An 18,945-nucleotide genomic window follows, 5' to 3' on the forward strand; every position below is an offset into this window, starting at 1 on the left:
CTTTTTCCTCTGCCCCTGTTCCATAAAATGACACACATGCTTCCACTCGAGCAACCCTCAAAGCGTTTGCTCACACATAGGCGTGTTCAAGGTTGTCTTGTGCAGTAAAGGGATTTGGGGCGCTTTTTCGCTGGGATCTTAGAGCCTGTTGAAATGTGTGCTTTGAAGGACACAGCAGCCATCCGTGCCGGCAACTGCATGCTGGGAGGGGCCATTACTCATGTAACATGCAAGTCAAGCTGTCTGGAAATCGGCAACAGTCACCGTGACAAACTGAACAACATATTGGGAAAGGGGGCTATTTTCGCAAACATTTCATAGTTACAGTTTTTTTTTTTTTTTTCCAGGACAGCCTCTACAATATGTATGTCTGTACTTTGGCTAAGAGCCCTTACATGTTCTAACACCTTCCCCACAACCCATGAAGTGAATCTGTGTGTTCTCAGCTCCTCCGCTGCCTCCTCCTCTGTTCATCAGCACTCTGCTCGCCCACCTCAGCCTCATCTGGGTCACACAGATCAGGGTTTGAGCCCTGATTCTGCCTCCAGCCAGCCTTGGGGCCATGGGCAAGTGACTTCACTCTCTGAAACACAGTTTTAAAAATTGGATAGCAAAGCCTGTTAGCTCATAGGTTGCTGAGAACTCATGAACATCCATGACGCCCATGCCATGGGCTTCCTTGCTCACAGCAGGTAACAGGGTGAAGCTTCCAGAACTGTGGTCTATGCCTGCCTGAAATCAAGACATGGGGAGGCATTAGCTGCCCGAGAAGAAAACAGGAAAGTGGTTGCTCCTGAAAAGGGGCAGGAGGCAGAGCCCTGGAGAATGGGGAGAAGGAGGGAAGGGCTGGGTTAGGGTGGGGGAGACAGAGAAGAACCTGGGGGCAAGGGGGCAAATGGGGAGCTAAGGCAGTCAGCTCCTGCAGTGGGGTGTGGGGGCTCAAGTCCCGACTAGAGCTGGGTGCAGCGGGAGCTGCAGGGAGCCGCTCCTTTCCTGTGTGAGAAGAGGCCCACTTAATCCTGCTGGGCCCACACTGTTGCGTTTAGTGGCTGATGCAGTGAGAAACGTTTCAGTTCTGATGACAAGTGATAGGAAGTCTAACTTACCACTGGCCTAAGAAAAGTGGATTGCTGTGGCCTGGGCAATGTGCTGACTGTTCAGACATGAGTTTCAGCTGCAGCAATGCAAGGTGTGGAGTCCAAGGGGACCATGGCGTCCCCAAACTTTTTACACAGGGGGCCAGTTCACTGTCCCTCAGACCGTTGGAGGGCCGCCACATACTGTGCTCCCCTCACTGACCACCAATGAAAGAGGTGCCCCTTCCTGAAGTGCGGTGGGGGGCCGGATAAATGGCCTCAGGGGGCCACATGCAGCCCGTGGGCGTAGTTTGGGGACACCTGACGTAGACTGAGAGTGGGGAGAGGCAGGGAGGCACTGACAGCAGCAGCCCCTGGCCACCGCAGTGGCCAAAAGAGACAGCCATGTCTTCCCAGCTCCACAGTCACAAGGCTCTTCCAGCCACCAGAATCTGAGGGAGACAGCTTTCCCAGCGGGTCAACTGAGAATCTCCAAGAGAGATGCCATGAAAATGCCTGCAACAATTTGTACTAAGCACTCTTCCCCAAGACAGTCAAACACTTTCCAACATGTTTTATTAAGTAAGAATGCCACACTGGCCCTTGAGCAACTGTGGGGTGTTGTGTCCAGGGCCGGCAGGATGGAGCATTGATGGTTACCCTTTGTTGACTGTGTGTTTGTTGAGGGCTCACTACGGGACGAGGGCTGTGCTGGGCTCTAGAGTAGGAGGCACAAAGACGTGGGAGGTGAAAGGCGACATGCTGTTGCTTTGAGGAGCTCTAAGACCCTCCCAAGACACACACACACACGTATGTGCAGACACACCCACACCCACACGCACACACACACACACACACACACACACACAGACAGGGTGCCAGGCATTCGTCAGAGCCTACGCAGAGCAAGGCTGCAGGGGACCAGAGGAGGAAGTCCACCGTTCTGCAGGGAGAGAAGGGAGGAGGGGAAGGCTGATGGCAGGAGTTGCCGCTTGAGTTGGGCAACATTTACCAGGTGGAGAAGGGGATGACGGGAGGGCAGAGGCCTGTAAATGTGAAGGCCTGCTTTGCTAATCACTTAGGGCTGTGGGGTGGGCAGTGGGCCAGGGAATAGATGAGTGAGGCCCAGATCATAAAGGGTCTCTTATGCCTGGCTGAAGAGTTTAGACTTTCTCCTGAAGCCACTCAGGGGTGTCTCTGTCAAGGTTTGTAGCTGTGAGCAACAGAGCTGGCTCTGGCTCAGACAGCCTCAAAGGAATTGTTTGAGAGGAAACCAGGATGCTCAAGGAATTGCCTGGAAGGCTCGAGAAGCAGGCTGGATAAAATACAGGGACACAAGGAGAGGCTCTGAAGCCAGAGGTTCAGCCCATATCACACCGCCAAACCAGGCCTGGGAGGAGCCCACGGTCACGCCGCCGAGGCTGGAAACAGCAGCTTCCACCATTAACCTTGCTGGGTGCTGTGTGTCGGGGCAGCATGATTGCCCTGGCTGCCCCCAGAAGCTGGATGTAGCTGCCACTGCCAGAGCCACAGAACACATCATTCATTCTCTTACCATCCTTGTGCCACAAGCCCTAGAGTCAAGGTCTGAAGCCCGTGCATGCTCATGACAGAGCGTGGGTTACTTGCTCATGTCAAGACTCTGTTTCCACCAAGACTCACAGTGTGGGGAGGTCCCCAAGTACAACATGATCGTGGAAAACCAAAAAATAACAAAGGCACAGGGTAGAAACGGACAGTTCAACGCTTGGGAAAGATGATTGTAGCAGCCATGTGGAGAGTGGTTTGCAGGAGGAGATCATGGAGACAGAGTAACAGGATAGGAGTCCAGTGAAACAGCTTGGGGGAAGAGACGCCAAATCTCAAAGCTGCGCGAAAGCACTGGCATTGTTGAGAAAAGAGCAGATCAGTTTACTTCAGAAGACAGTGAGGGCTATTCCCAAGTTGAGTAAGTAGTTCATCGATCATAACTTCAACGCAGGAATACAGTTGTAGAGGCAGAGCTAGGGAGAAGTATGTTGGGTTTGCCACAAGTTGTCTGTGGGACATCCAGCTGGAGAGGTTCAGAAGACATGGGACCATTTTTGTTTTGGGGAACTCAGTATCTATTCACCCTTACTCTGGAAACAGACCCACCATTTTCCTTTTGTGAAATGAACCCCTTTCCCACAATCTGTCCTGTTGATTTTAGTAGGGCTGAGTTCCCCGCTTCTCTAGTCTAGAAGTGAGCATGTGACCCAGGCCTGGCCAACCCAGGTCACAGAGATTCATCTGGAAATGGACACATGATCCAATCTGGGCCAATATGAGTCAAGTCCTGGGTCTTTTGTGGGACCTGTTGCAAAGGAAAAGCTTTCATTCCATACAGGCTGCTAAGCTGGTGAAATGTTGGCCTGGAGCTGCTGGTGGTCCTCTTGTCACTACTTGGGGTGAGCTTGCCTGAGAACAAAGACAACAAAGAAAGCAGCACCAAGAGATGGAGACAGAGTCCTGCTGTTGTTGACAGAACACTCATATCCAGCTATGCCTGTAACTGGACTTTTCAGGTATACAATCCATTTCCTGTATTCTTAAGCCGATTGCAGTTGGCTTAAACTGCCTGAAGATGAACATTTCCTGACTTAACCATTGGGATTTGGGATCTCGCACATAACAAAGAAATCAGGGCTGGAGAAAGATGTTGGGAAGTAGAGCTGAAGCTGTGGATATGACCATAGAGTGTGCAGGGAGAGTGCATAAACAGAACCGGGAGATGAGTCAATACTTGGGTGTTACACAGAAATACATTCAGAAACACTTGGAACTCCAAGCACTATGCTAGTACAGGTACTCTTCTTATAAAGCGCTAATGTTTGTAGCAAATGGAGAAAAAGTTTAAAAATTCAGTGAAGCCATTGGGTATTTTTTTTTCATGTCTAAAGAAAATAACCGAGATACTATTAGATGCTTTGGGAGCATTTTCAAAGCAGAGGAAAATGGATATCTCTCTGAGGACGGTTCCCAAGAAGCATGCACTATCCAAATGCCGCGTGCTACCTGGCTTCCATGGCACTCCACTGCTTGCTTCAGGAAAGACAGCAGTCTACAAGTAGTTTAAGGTAGTTTTCCATTATTTCCTTTAACCCATTTCCTCAGTGATGCTAAATTCCCAATGAACATCTAAATGACCGGAACATTTTAAAGACAAGAATCGATCAAGTCTTGGAGCCCAATCACCAGGTGCTCTGAACCTCATTTGGTGTTATTTAGGCTGTTGCCTACGTTCTGGTGAAACGTGAAAAGTTTGGCATGAACCTGGTTCGTCATGTAAGGGCACTGTAGCTGGTCGTGTTTGTCATTCATTATGGTTGAAGGAGACTTCCTAAGGTCAGTTTTGGAAAAATTACAAATATAGCTCCAGTCCCATTCCAGTGATGGGACGGGATGGAGTGGGAAAGCTTAGCATTGGGGTCCATCCTGTGGACGCAGACTCTGCTCCCAGGCTTGACCACTTCTCTCCTGTGTGAGTGAGCTTGGTCAGGTGCCTCACCTCCACTGAGACTTAGTGTCCCCATCTGTCAAATGGAGAAAACACTGTGTAGGATGTGTAGGGCTCTTGTGAGGATTAGAGGACAGAAGCTACATCTGGAGATGGTCCATGTGAGGCACATGATCAGGGCTTGATCATTGATGGATGCCAGCAAAGACGCTCGATTTTTGCCTTTTATTAATTTTCATTGTATGCTAACAGAGTAGCATGTGCTCGGTGTAAAAAAAAAATCAAACATAGGAGTTTGTAAAGTAAAAAAAGAAATGTTTTCCTCCTGTGCTCCCACCTACTCATCTTGCTCTCAGGTAACCCTGGGCAAGAATAATCCTCCTGGAATATTTTTGCTTGTGCAAATGTGTTTGCACAGGAAGGGGCATCACGAAGGCCCGTGGCGGGTGTTGGCGTGATATGATTTCTGCCTAGTGCTCTGAATGCCGAAGTGAAGAAATTCCATGAAGTACAGGTAAAGGAGGAACTATGACTCTCTTAAGTAGCTGGTTGCCTTGTCATCTAATTAGTGACAAGCATGAATGAATGAAGTGGAGATTCCCACTGTCCCTACCTACTAACCAGCAAAACCATAGCTAAGGGACCGGGCTTGGCAGAATAAGCAGGGAAAGAAGACCCTGTTGAGCTTGACTCTAGTCTGGCACGGTGAAGAGAATGAGAGGTGGAGAATAACTGGGAGGCCCCAGGGCCCCCTTCCCCTTGAGGGCACGGGGTAGGGTACGCTGCCCTTGCAGGTCCCAGATGAAAAAAGAAAAAGGGGAGGGGAGCCCTCTTTTTGCCCCTTCCTCCTTCCACATGCCTGCAACATATACCTGACAGCTGAAACTCGGGAGACATCATGGACCAGAACGCTCTGTGCTTAGATGACAGTGCGCAGAGGTAGGTGGACTCAGGGTCTCGGACTCAGAAGCAGCTGTAGTTCTTGACTTCTGTATTAGTCAGGGTTCACAGAGAAACAGAACCCATAGGAGATGTATATGCATGTCTATGTAGTCTATATCTACATCTACATCTAAACCTTTATCTGTATGGACTTGTCACAATTACGGAGGCTGAGAAGTACTGCTACCTACTGCCTGAAAGCTGAAGACATAACAGTGGGTGGTAGTTTTAGTCCAAATATGAAGGCCTGAGAACCAGGAGACCCAGTAGTGTAAGTTCCAGTTCAAGTGCGGGAGAAGACCGACATCCCAGCTTGAGGACAGTCAGGCAGAGAAAGCCAGTTTCCCCAAATCCCACCTTTTGCTCTATTCAGATTTGGATGAGGTATGGGCTGGATGAGGCGCACCACGTGGAGTGGGGGTGGAATCTGCTTTACTCAGTCGAGTGATTCAGATGGTAATCTCAGCCAGAAACCTCTTCACAGAAACTTTCATCAAATACCGAAGCACCCCATGGCCCAGTCAACTGGATACATAAAATTAACCACCCCAACTTCCCACTGGTTTTGACCACTGTCCCATCCCTCCCTACCGTCCCACCTGTCCCATCCATCCAGTCCATCTGTCCCTCCCTCCCTCCCCACTGTCCCGTCCGTCTGTCCCTTCCTCCCTCCCTCCCTCCCTTCCTCCCTCCCTCCTTCCCTCCCCACTGTTCCATCCGTCCCTTCCTCCCTCCCTCCCCACTGTTCCATCCGTCCCTCCCTCCCTCCCTTCCTCCCTCCCTTGCTTCCTTCCCTCTTTCCCTTTTTTTTCTTTCTTTTTTTTGGAGATGGAGTCTTACTCTGTGGCCCAGGCTGGAGTTCAGTGCTGTGATCTCAGTTCACTGCAATCTCTGCCTCCTGAATTCAAGTGATTCTCCTGCCTCAGCCTGATGAGCAGCTGGGATTATAGGCACCCGCCACCATGCCTGGCTAATTTTTGTTCGTAGAGACCAGGTTTCACCATGTTGGCCAGGCTGGTCTCAAACTCCTGACCTCAAGTGATTTCCCCACCTTGGCCTCCCAAAGTGCTGGAATTACAGGTATGAGCCACCATGCCCAGCCAACCACTGTTATTTCTTCCACTGTTATTCAACATGCTGCTGAATTTGACCCTTCTCATCCAGAGCAAAAGGCAAAGAGAAGAGATCATTATTGATGGGCTCATCACACAGAGGTGCTGGAGAGGCCAGCAAGCCAGTGTCCCCGGTGTGTGATGCTCCAACAAGGTCGTCCCTGGTGCCATAGGGGTGGGGTGGTGGGAGGGCAGGGCAGGCTTCAAGGAGGGCCTAATAGGTGAACAGGAACCTGAAGGCTGAGCAAGTTTGTCAGCCAGAGAACACAGCATGGCCTTCCATGAGGAGGAAGCAGCACGAGGAAGGCAAAGAAAAGAAAATGCCATGGTTTACTTTGGGGAACTGTGAGAAATTTGGGGTACCCTGATTGTATGTGTGTAGAATAAGGTCTGGGTCAGTGGTCAGACTTAAAAGGTATGAAAAATCACAATGAATTTGGGAACAATTTGTAGTACAATAGTTATAGCAACTCAGAAATATACTTCCACGTGTAAAATGAAAGTTAATAAAAAAAAGCAGCAGCAGGCCGAGTGCGGTGGCTCACACCTGTAATCCCAGCACTTTGGGAAGCTGAGGCAGGCAGATCACAAGGTCAGGAGTTTGAGACCAGCCTGGCCAATATGGTGAAAACTTGTCTCTACTAAAAAATTGCAAAAAAAAAAGAAAAAAAAAAGAGAAAAAAAAGCAGCAGCAATTTGTACAAAACATATAGCTCTGGCCTCAGCCTAGTTTTGCCCTATTTAGCACACACTCCCATCAGTGACAGAGGTGCAGTTAGCTTCACGTTTCCTCCCCAGGTGACCATATCGGCCTCTGCTGAAAGTGCCTGAAGACTGAATGAGCCGAAGCCTGATACACCGTGAGGGAGCTGTGGCCTCTCTCAGGAGTCGCGTTTGACTGCTGCCCTCCACTGGAGCATACCTATCTGTAAAGTGAGGAGTACCTGTATTACTTTGTATCCGAAGAAAAAGACCCATTCATGTAACTGTGGATTTTAATAAATAGATATGTAAATAAAGACACATTGTTGCCTGGCTCTTCTTGGTTCAGGGTACAAGTGGCAGATTAGCAACAAAACCCCAAGTTTGCTCAGAAGGGTCCTCTGGCGTGGTCAAAGGACCAGTCTGCCCCATCTAACTTGCTTTTATTCTGGACAGGGGTAATGGGAGCTGCACGCCCAGTGGTTTCCCTTACAGTTCTGGGCTCTGGGAGTCCACACTGCCTGGATTCACTTCCAGCAGGTTCCAGGGTGAGACTCGGGAGGCCATTGCTGCTGCTGCTGCGCTCACCCTGGGAGTATATTCTCTTCCCCGAGCTGTTCCTCCACCCTAGAAGTAGGTGCAGACCTAGCGGGAGTCGACCTCTCCACATCACAGCGCAGGTGGAGCCGTGACTGTTAGCAAGAGCTGAGAGTCAGGGAGAAGTGGACACGCCCATGGGGTACTGGCCATGCTTGCCAGCCTAACCCCAGCCTACCTCCACGCTCTAGAGACCAGCTTCTCTCACCACCCCAACCCGGAGTATTTCCAAGCCCTTCTAGGCTCCCTAGAATCCAGGCCCAAGAATATGAGGCCCGGAGGGAAGAAACATCCCCTTCCCCTGGTCTAGGGATAGCCTTCCTAGCCCTTCCCAGAATGATGTCAGAGGGTAGCCCGATTCCCTTTGGGGGGAAATGCCCACTGCTACCTGCAGGGATGACATAGTCCTGCCTAACACCCCGATGCCACTACTCTCAGTGCATTTGGCCTGCATGCACTGGAATCAGGTGGCGTACATGTGAAAGAAGCAGATTCCTGGGTCCCTCCCAGACCCATGAAATCAGAACATGGGAATGGGGCCTGGAGTCTGCTGCCAAGAGACTGCCATGCCAGGGCATTCCTCGGAGTCAGAAGCTTTGGTGCACAGTATTTCATATGGAGACAAGGGTGGTACAGTCTGGACTGAGCTTCCCTGCTGGGTTACTCCCATGTGAGGAGGGGCTACTTCACCATTTTTCTTGAGTCTGCTGGGTCTCAGCTCTTGACTTCCTCTAAACAGACCATCCACAGAACAGGGACACGTAGGCTCCCAAAGGCCTGTGACCATACAGGCCAAGGTAGGCGCTCCCCTCAGGCCAGCGGACCTCAGGGAGGCGCTCTGCCTGCAGCTGGACCCCCTTGTACCTGATCACAGGAACAATCAGGCTTTTTAGGTCTCAGCTTCTCAAATGTCTTTATTTCACAGATCTCCAAGTAGTCTTTGCTTTTTTATTTGCATAACCAAATAGTTGGGTCAGGTGGTTTCACTGGAACAAAGAGTAGTCTGCACATACTACAGCTGTGAACAGGAGAGTCGGGGCGGGGGGGGGGCTCCTGGGAAGGGTGACGGAAATCCGTGGGGAAAAGGACTCTCAGACCAAGGTGCAAACTAGAGTGTCCCACGCAAACAGGAGCAGGTGACCTTCACAGGAATGGGCCACAAATGTGGTTGCTTTTGTTTTTCAATTGGCATCATGTTTTTTCCTTTGTTTTGTTTTTTAAATTGAGCCACCATACTGGGTGTGGTGACTCATGCCTGTAATCCCAGCGCTTTGGAAGGCTGAGGCAGGAGAATTGCTTGAGCCCAGGAATTCAAGGCCAGCCTGGGTGACATAGGGAGAACTCATCTCTTCCCCAAAATAAGAAAAAATATCCAGGTATGGTGGCATGTGCCTGTGGTTCCAGCTACGCTGAAGGCTGAGGCAGAAGGATTGCTGGAGCCCAGGAGTTTGAGGCTGCAGTGAGCTACGACTGTTCTTTCTTCTTTTTTGAGATGGAGTTTCGCTCTTGTTACCCAGGCTGGAGTGCAATGGCGCGATCTCGGCTCACGCAACTTCTGCCTCCTGGGTTCAGGCAATTCTCCTGCCTCAGCCTCCTGAGTAGCTGGGATTACAGGCACGTGCCACAATGCCCAGCTAATTTTTTGTATTTTTCGTAGAGACGGGGTTTCACCATGTTGGCCAGGATGGTCTCGATCTCTTAACCTCGTGATCCACCCGCCTTGGCCTCCCAAAGTGCTGAGATTACAGGTGTGAGCCACCGCGCCCGGCCCCATGATTGTTCTACTCATTCCAACCTGGGCAACAGAGCAAGGTCTTGTCAAAAAAAAAAAAAAGTGAGCCACCAAAATAAAAAGTTAATAAGACAAAGAAAAATGATAGATCTTGACATATTATTGGGCTATTTAAAAAAAATGCCTTTCAGTAAAATTTTACTGTTGGCTAAAAAGCGAAATGGAACCAACATTTTAAAACCAAAAGTTTCTAATAAAAGTCCAGATTTTCAGCTTTTCTGGAACAGTTGAGAAGACTGATATCAGCAGACCTGCCTCCCACTGCACAGCAGCAGCGTCGCTAGAGCTGAGTGGCCGCCACCACTGTTAGCCAAGGTGCCTGCTCCCCACGTCCCTGGCACTCATTACGCTGTCCACCCTGTTGTTGTCTTACGCCAGCGTGGTGCCCTCAGCCTGCTGCTGCCTGACTCTGGAGGCCTCGAGTGTGTGCTCTGGTTTGCATGGGGGAGAAGTGCAGTGCCCCGTCCTGTGAGTGGGACCATCGGCTCACAGCTGCCACTAGAGAGCCTGATGACACCACTCTCTCACAGGAAGCTCTCTTCCACCCGCCTTCTCAGTGTTCAGACAATTTGGGAAGAATATTCCTCCATGCCTTAACCGGAGACCTGGGCCAGCATTTTCTTGTCTTTTACCTGGAGGATGTGGTCAACTGCTGTGTTTTTCATGAAAACTGACACCCCCAGGGCATTTGTCGGTTGTCACCAGTTGAACTGTTCTCTTTCTCTAACTGTAATGCTCGCAGGGCTGGGGGTGAATGTCTGAAGCAAGGACTAGAGTAACAAATCCCAGTGTTCTTTTTTTCTTTTTTTTCCAGGAACATCAGCAAAGGGGAAGCCAGCGTTATTTTTTTCAGGACCTGTGTCCAATCTTCCCTCAGCATCCTTGCTTTGTCTCTGCACCACTGAGATGTCCCAGCACCTTACCTTAGGAACTGATTTTTCACACAGTTCCCTTGTATATGGCCCTCTCACAACGATGGTCAGGTTTTTTGGTTTGTTTTTTGAGACAAGCTTGCACTGTGCCACCCAGGCTGGAGTGCGGTGATGTGATTGTAACTCACTGAAGCCCTGAACTCCTGGGTTCAAGCCATTCTCCCTCCTCAGCCTCCCAAGTAGCTGGGACTTCAGGTGTGTGCCATCGCACTCAGCTAATTTTTTACTTTTTGTCGAGATGATGTCCCACTATCTTGCCGAGGCTGGTCTGGAACTCATGGCCACAAGCAATCCTCCTATCTTGGCCTCCCAAAACACTGGGATTGCAGGCGTGAGCCACAGCCCCCAGCCAATAGTCAGATTTTAAGGGCAGTCCTGCCAAGGGAGCAGATACAGCCAGTAAGGTTCCAGGCAGGAGCCCAGGAAGGCCCCTTGAAAATCTATTCTCCTTAAATTTTAGAAGTAGATGAAAAAAGCTTAGATATCCTAAATTTCATTTAAAGACAATGAAGGGCCAGGCTCAGTGTGGCTAACATCTGTAATCCCAGTACTTTGGGAGACCAAGGTGGGTGGATCACTTGAGCTCAGGAGACCAGCCTGGCCAACATAGTGAAATCCCTTCTCTACTAAAAATACAAAAATCAGCTGGGCGTGGTGGCATGTGCCTGTAATCCCAGCTCTTCAGGAGGCTGAGTCAGGAGGATCATTTGAACTTAGGAGGCAGAGGTTGCAGTGAACCATGATCATGCCACTGCACTCCAGCCTCGGTGACAGAGTGAGACTCCATCTCAAAATCAAAATAAAAAACAAACGATTGCAACAGAGCTGTGCTTCTAACTTTATTCTAAAGGACATTTTCTTTACATGTTAATAGTAATGACACTTGGCATCTTATAAAATAATGACTTGGCATCTTATAAAACTTAAAATGTGATTTAATCAGTGGTATTTTAAAAGCATAAAGACACTGAATGTCTAGCATGTTAGAGCACAGGGCACTTTTGCCTGATGGGAAGCAAGCTGTGTCTCCTGCTTCTGGGCAGGGAGGTGCGTGCTCTGGAGAGAGGGAGGTGAAGGAGGAGGGTGACAGCACATTCTTCAGACATTTCCAAGACAAAGTTCTTCTTAATCAATGACAGAGGAGGTTAAGGCCACATAGACAGGCAGCCTCTTTGTCAAGGTCTTTATTTTATTTCATTTTTTGAGATAGGGTCTCACTTTGTCATCCAGGCTGGAGCGCAGTGGCATGATCTAGGCTCACTGCAGCTTCGACCTCCTGGGCACAGGTGATCCTCCTGCCTCAGCCCCTCAAGTAGCTGGGACTACAGGTGCGTGCCACCAGGTTTGGCAATTTTTGTGTATTTTTTCGGGATGAGGTTTTGCCATGTTGGCCAGGCTGGTTCAAGCAAACTCCAGGGTTCAAGCAAATCCACCCTCCTTGGGTTCTCAAAGTGCTGGGATTACAGGTAAAAGTTGTAGTGCTTGGCCCTGATTTTATTTTAAATTTTTATTTGAAAAGTACCCCCGACACACACTTACAAAGTAAAAATCAATCCCACCACTGAAAACATTTATGCTACGGAAGGCAGACTAGCTCTGCAAACCTCCTCCCTCTGCCTCACCTGCCCCCCACCCCACCAATCCCACTGCTCAGAGGAAACCTCGGTGATTTTTCCCAGCAATGCTGATTCAGACATCATTTACCTCTGACCTAAACTGAAACATCGGCCTCCGGGCACAGGCATCTCCTAGAAGTTTCTTCGGTTTTTCTCAGACTCTCTGTACTGTCTCGCCTTACCTGCCCTTCAGCTCTGGTCATGAAGCGAAGTAGGGCAGGTCCCGGTGGTGGTGGGCTGCTCTGAAGGTGCAAACACAACCTGGAGGGTTGAGGGGGATAAGGAGGAGGGCATGGGCTCCCGGGGGAAGCACCTGGTGTCAGTTTAACGCTGAGGTTGCAGGGCTAGGGAAGACAGGATTCCATAGTCCTTGGAGATGAAGTTCCCGCTCTAAATGCAGACAGGAGAAACTAGCAATTTCAGTTCTCAGCGTTGAAAAAATTTTGGCCATGAAAGTAGAAATCACGGCTCAAGGGAGAGATTTCCTAATTCAAGACAAAATGCTCAGACAATTAACAAATGCTTTTAAATTATTTTTGATTGTACTTTAGGTCGTGGGGTACATGTGCAGATCATGCAGGATTGTTGCATAGGTACACACATGGCAACGTGGTTTGCTGCCTCCATCCCCCCCGTCACTCATATCTGGCATTTCTCCCCATGTTATTCCTCCCCAGCTTCCCCACCCCTCCCCCACTGTCCCTCCCTTGGCCCCCCCTCCAACAGACCCCAGGGTGTGATGCTCCCCTCTCTGCGTCCCTGTGTTCTTTGTTCAACACTCGCCTATGAGGGAGAACATGTGGTGTTTGATTTTCTGTTCTTGTGTCAGTTTGCTGAGAATAATGGTTTCCAGATTCATCCATGTGCCTACAAAGGACACGAACTCATTGTTTCTTATGGCTGTATAGTATTCCATGGTGTATATGCGCCACATTTTTCTTGTTCAGTCTATCACTGATGGACATTTGGGTTGGTTCCAGGTCTTTGCTATTGTAAACAGTGTCGCTGTGAACATATGTGTGCATGTGTCCTTATAATAGAATGATTTATAACCCTTTGGGTATATACCCAGTAATGGGATTGCTGGATCAACTGGAATTTCTATTTCTAGGTCCTTGAGGAATCGCCACACTGTCTTCCACAATGGTGGAACTAATTTACACTCATACCAACAGTGTAAAAGTGTTCCTATTTCTCCACATCCTCTCCAGCATCTGTGGTCTCCAGATTTTTAAATTATTGCCATTCTAACTGGCATGAAGTGGTATCTCAATGTGGTTTTGATTTGCATTTCTCTAATAATCAGTGATGATGAGCATTTTTTCATATGTTTGTTGGCCTCATATATGTCTTCTTTTGAAAAGTGTGTATTCATATCCTTTTCCCACTTTTGGATGGGTTTATTTTTTTCTTATAAATCTGTTTTAGTTCTTTGTAGATTCTGGATATTAGCCCTTTGTCTGATGGATAGATTACAAAAATTTTTTCCCATTCTGTTGGTTGCTGGTTCACTCTAATGATTGTTTCTTTTGCTGTACAGAAGCTCTGGAGTTTAATTAGGTCCCATTTATCTCTTTTGGCTTTTGTTGCCATTGCTTTTGGTGTTTTAGTCATGAAGTCCTTGCCTATGCCCATGTCCTGAATGGTTTTGCCTAGGTTTTCTTCTAGGGTTTTTATGGTGTTAGGTCTTATGTTTAAGTCTTTAATCCATCTGGAGTTAATTTTAGTGTAAGGTATCAGGAAGGGGTCCAGTTTCTGCTTTCTGCACACTGCTAGCTGGTTTTCCCAACACCATTTATTAAACAGGGAATCCTTTCCCTATTGCTTGTTTTTGTCAGGTTTGTCAAAGATCAGATGGTTGTAGATGTGTGGCGTTGCTTCCAAGGCCTCTGTTCTGTTCCGTTGGTCTATATCTCTGTTTTGGTACCAGTACCATGCTGTTTTGATTACTGTAGCTTAGTGGTATAGTTTGAAATCAGGTAACGTGATGCCTCTGGCTTTGTTGCTTTTGCTTAGGATTGTCTTGGGTATGCAGGCTCTCTTTTGGTTCCATATGAAGTTTAAGGTGTTTTTTTTTCCAGTTCTGTGAGGAAGGTCATTGGTAGTTCGATGGGGATAACATTGAATCTATAAATTAGTTTGGGCAGTATGGCCATTTTTACGATATTGATTCTTCCTAACCATGAGCATGGAATGTTTGTTTGTCCATTTGTTTGTGTCCTGTCTTATTTCCTTGAGCAGTGGTTTGTAGTGCTCCTTAAAGAGGTCCTTTACGTCCTTTGTTAATTGTATTCCTAGGTATTTTATTCTTTTTGTAGCAATTGTGAATGGGAGTTTGCTCATGATTCGGCTCTCTGTTAGTCTGTTGTTTGTGTATGGAAATGCTTGTGATTTCTGCACATTGATTTTGTATCCTGAGACTTTGCTGAAGTTGCTTATTAGTTTCAGGAGATTTTGGGTTGAGATGATAGGGTCTTCTAAATATACAATCATGTCATCTGCAAATAGAGACAATTTGACTTCCTCCTTTCCTAATTGAATACCCTTTATTTTTTTTTTCTTGCCTAATTGCTCTGGCTAGAACTTCCAATACTATATATATATATATATATATATATATATATATATATATATATATTATATATATTTTATTTTATTTTTTTTTTTTGAGACTGAGTTTCACTCTTGTTACCCAGGCTGGAGTGCAATGGTGCGATCTCGGCTCACCCTCCTGGGTTCAGGCAATTCTCCTGCCTCAGCCTCCTGAGTAGCTGGGATTACAGGCACGTGCCACCATGCCCAGCTAACTTTTTGTATTTTTAGTGGAGACAGGGTTTCACCATGTTGACCAGGATGGTCTCGATCTCTTGACCTCGTGATCTACCCGCCTCGGCCTCCCAAAGTGCTGGGATTACAGGCTTGAGCCACCGCGCCTGGCCCCCAATACTATATTCAATAGGAGTCGTGGCAGAGGGCATCCTTGTCTAGCATTGGATTTCAAAAGGATTGATTCCAGTTTTTGCCCATTCAGTATGATATTGCCTGTAGGTTTGTCATAAACAGCTTTTATTATTTTGGGATATGTTCCTTCAATACCTAGTTTATTAAGAGTTTTTAGCATAAAGTGCTGTTGAATTTTGTCAAAGGCTTTCTCTGCATCTATTGAGATAATCATGTGGTTTTGTCTTTGGTTTTGTTTATGTGGTGGATTATGTTTATAGACTTGAGTATGTTGAACTGGCCTTGCATCCCCAGGATGAAGCCTACTTGACTGTGTTTGAAAAGCTTTTTGATGTGCTGTTCCAATCAGCTTGCCAGTATTTTACTGTATATTTTTGCATCTATGTTCATCATGGATATTGGCCTAAAGTTTTCTTTTTTTGTTGAGTCTCTGCTGGGTTTTGGTATCAGGATGATGTTGGTCTCATAAAATGATTTGGGAAGGAGTCCCTCTTTTTGGATTGTTAGGAATAGTTTCAGAAGGAATGGTACCAGCTCTTCTTTGCACGTCTGATAGAATTCAGCTGTGAACCTGTCTGGACCTGGACTTTTTTGGTTGGTAGGCTATTAATTGCTGCCTCAGCTTCGGCCCATGTTATTGGTCTGTTCAAAGTTTCAGCTTCTTCCTGGTTTAGGCTTGGGAGGGTGCAAGTGTCCAGGAATTTATCCATTTCTTCCAGGTTTATTAGTTTATGTCCATAGAGTTGTTTGTAGTAGTCTCCGATTGTAATTTGTATTTCTGTGGAGTCAGTGGTGATATCCCCTTTATCGTTTTTTTTAATTCCATCTATTTGATTCTTATCCCTTTTCTTTTTTATTAATTTGGCTAGCTGTCTGTTTATTTTGTTGATCTTTTCAGAAAACCAGCTCCTGGATTTATTGATTTTTTAAATAATTTTTTGTGTCCCTATCTCCTTCAGTTCTGCTGTGATCTTAGTTATTTCTTGTCTTCTGCTAGCTTTTGAGTTTTTTAAATGTTGCTCCTGTAGCTCTTTCAATTTTGACAATAGGGTGCCGATTTTAGATCTTTCCTTGCTTCTCTCCTGGGCATTTATTGCTATAAATTTCCCTCTAGACACTGCTTTAAATGTGTTCCAGAGATTCTGGTATGTTGCATCTTTATTCTCATTGGTTTTGAAGAACATCTTTATTTCTGCCTTCATTTCATTGTTTATCCAGTTGACATTCAGGAGCCAGTTGTTTGGTTTCCATGAAGTTGTGCAGTTCTGAATTAGTTTCTGAATTCTGAGTTCTAATTTGATTGCCCTGTGGTCTGAGAGAGTGTTTGTTATGGTATCTGTTCTTTTGCATTTGCTGAGGAGTGATTTACTTCCAATTATGTGGTCAATTTTAGAGTAGGTGCCATGCGGTGCTGAGAAGAATGCATATTTTGTGGATTTGGGGTGGAGGGTTCTGTAGATGTCTGTTAGGTTTGCTTGGTCCAGGTCTGAGTTCAAGTTCTGGATATCCTTGTTGATTTTCTGTCTTGTTGATCTGTCTAATATTGAGAGTGGAATGTTAAAGTCTCCCACTGTTATTGTGTGGGAGTGTAAATCTCTTTGTAGGTCATTAAGAACTTGGCTTATGAACCTGGGTGCTCCTGTATTGGGTGCATATATATTTGGGATTGTTAGTTCTTCTTGATGCCTTGATCCTTTTACCATTATGTAATGCCCTTCTTTGTCTCTTTTGATCTTTGTTGGTTTAAAGTCAATTTTATCAGAGATTAGGATTTCAACTCCTGCTTTTTTTTGCTTGATAAATCTTCCTCCGTCCCTTTATTTTGAGCCTATGTGTGTCCTTGCACATGAGATGGGTTTCCTGAATATAGCACACTGATGGGTTTTGACTTTTTATCCAATTTGCCATTCTGTGTCTTTTCATTGGGGCATTTAGTCCATTTACATTTAAGGTTAATATTGTTATGTGTGAATTTGATCCTGCCATTTTGATGCTAGCTGGTTGTTTTGCCCATTAGTTGACACGTTTTCTTCATTGTGTTGAGGGTGTTTACCATTTGGTACGTTTTGGAGTGGCTGGTACTGGCTGTTCCTTTCTATGTTTAGTGTTTCCTTCAGGAACGCTTTTAAGGCAGGCCTGGTGGTGATGAAATCTCAGCAATTGCTTGTTCATAAAAGATTTTCTTTTTCCTTCGCTTTTGAAGCTTAGTTTGGCTGGATATGAAATTCTAGATTAAAAGTTCTTTTCTTGCCAGGCATGGTGGCTCAAGCCTGTAATCCCAGCACTTTGGGAGGCCGAGGTGGGTGGATCACGAGGTCAAGAGATCGAGACCATCCTAGTCAACATGGTGAAACCCCGTCTCTACTAAAAATACAAAACAATTAGCTGGGCATGGTGGCACGTGCCTGTAATCCCAGCTACTCAGGAGGCTGAGGCAGGAGAATTGCCTGAACCCAGGAGGCGGAGGTTGCGGTGAGCCGAGATTGCGCCATTGCACTCCAGCCTGGGTAACAAGAGTGAAACTCCGTCTCAAAAAAAAAAAAAAAAAAAAAAAAAAAAAAAGTTCTTTTCTTTATGGATGTTGAATATTGGCTCCCACTCTCTTCTGGCTTGTAGAGTTTCTGCTGAGAGATCTGCTGTGAGTCTGATGGGCTTCCCTTTGTGGATAACCCGATCTTTTTCTCTTGCTGCCCTTAGCATTTTTTCCTTCATTTCAACCCTAGTGAATCTGAGGATTATGTGCCTTGGGGCTGCTCTTCTTGCAGAATATCTTTGTGGTGTTCTCTGTATTTCCTGGACTTGAATGGTGGCCTGACTTGCTAGGTTGGGGAAGTTCTCCTGGATAAAATCCTGAAGAGTGTTTTCCAGCTTGGATTCATTCTCTCCATCACATTCACATACACCTATCAAATGTAGATTAGGTCTTTTCACATAATCCTATATTTCTTTGAGGTTTTGTTCATTTCTTTTCACTCTTTTTTCTCTATTCTTGCCTTCTTCTTTTATTTCATTGAGTTGATCTTCAATTTCTGATATCCTTTCTCCTGCTTGATCAATTCAGCTATTGAAACTTGTGTATGCTTTGTGAAGTTCTCGTGCTGTGTTTTTCAGCTCCATCAAGTTGTTTATATTCTTCTCTAAGCGGTTTATCCTAGTTAGCATCTCATCTAACCTTTTTTCTACGTTTTTAGTTTCTTTGCATCGGGTTAGAACATGTTCTTTTAGCTCTGAGAAGTTTGTTATTATCCACTTTCTGAAGCCTGTTTCTGTCAGTTCATCAGACTCATTCTCCATCCATCTTTGATTCCAGCTGGTGAGGAGTTGTGATCCCTTGGAGGAGGAGAGGCCTTCTGGTCTTTGGTGTTTTCCTCCTTTTTGTGCTGGTTTCTTCCCATGTTAGTGGTTTTTTCTACCTGTGGTCTTTGTAGTTGGTGACTTTCGGATGGGGTCTCTGAGTGGATGTTCTTTTTGTTGATGATGAAGTTATTTCTTTCTGCTTCTTAGTTTTCCTTCTAACAGTCAGGCCCCTCTGCTGCAGGACCACTGGAGGTCCACTCCAAACCCTGCTTGCCTGTGGATTGCCTGCAGGGGCTGCAGATCAGCAAGGGTGGCCACAGGCTTCTTCTCTGCTATCCTCGTCCCAAATGAGTACCCACCAGATGTTGGCCTGAGCTCCCCTTTATGGGGTGTCTCTTTGTGTATATGGGAGTTGGGGAGTTGCTTGATGAGATAGTCTG

Source organism: Saimiri boliviensis, chromosome 12 (assembly GCF_048565385.1).
Source record: "Saimiri boliviensis isolate mSaiBol1 chromosome 12, mSaiBol1.pri, whole genome shotgun sequence".
Taxonomy (NCBI): Eukaryota; Metazoa; Chordata; class Mammalia; order Primates; family Cebidae; genus Saimiri; species Saimiri boliviensis.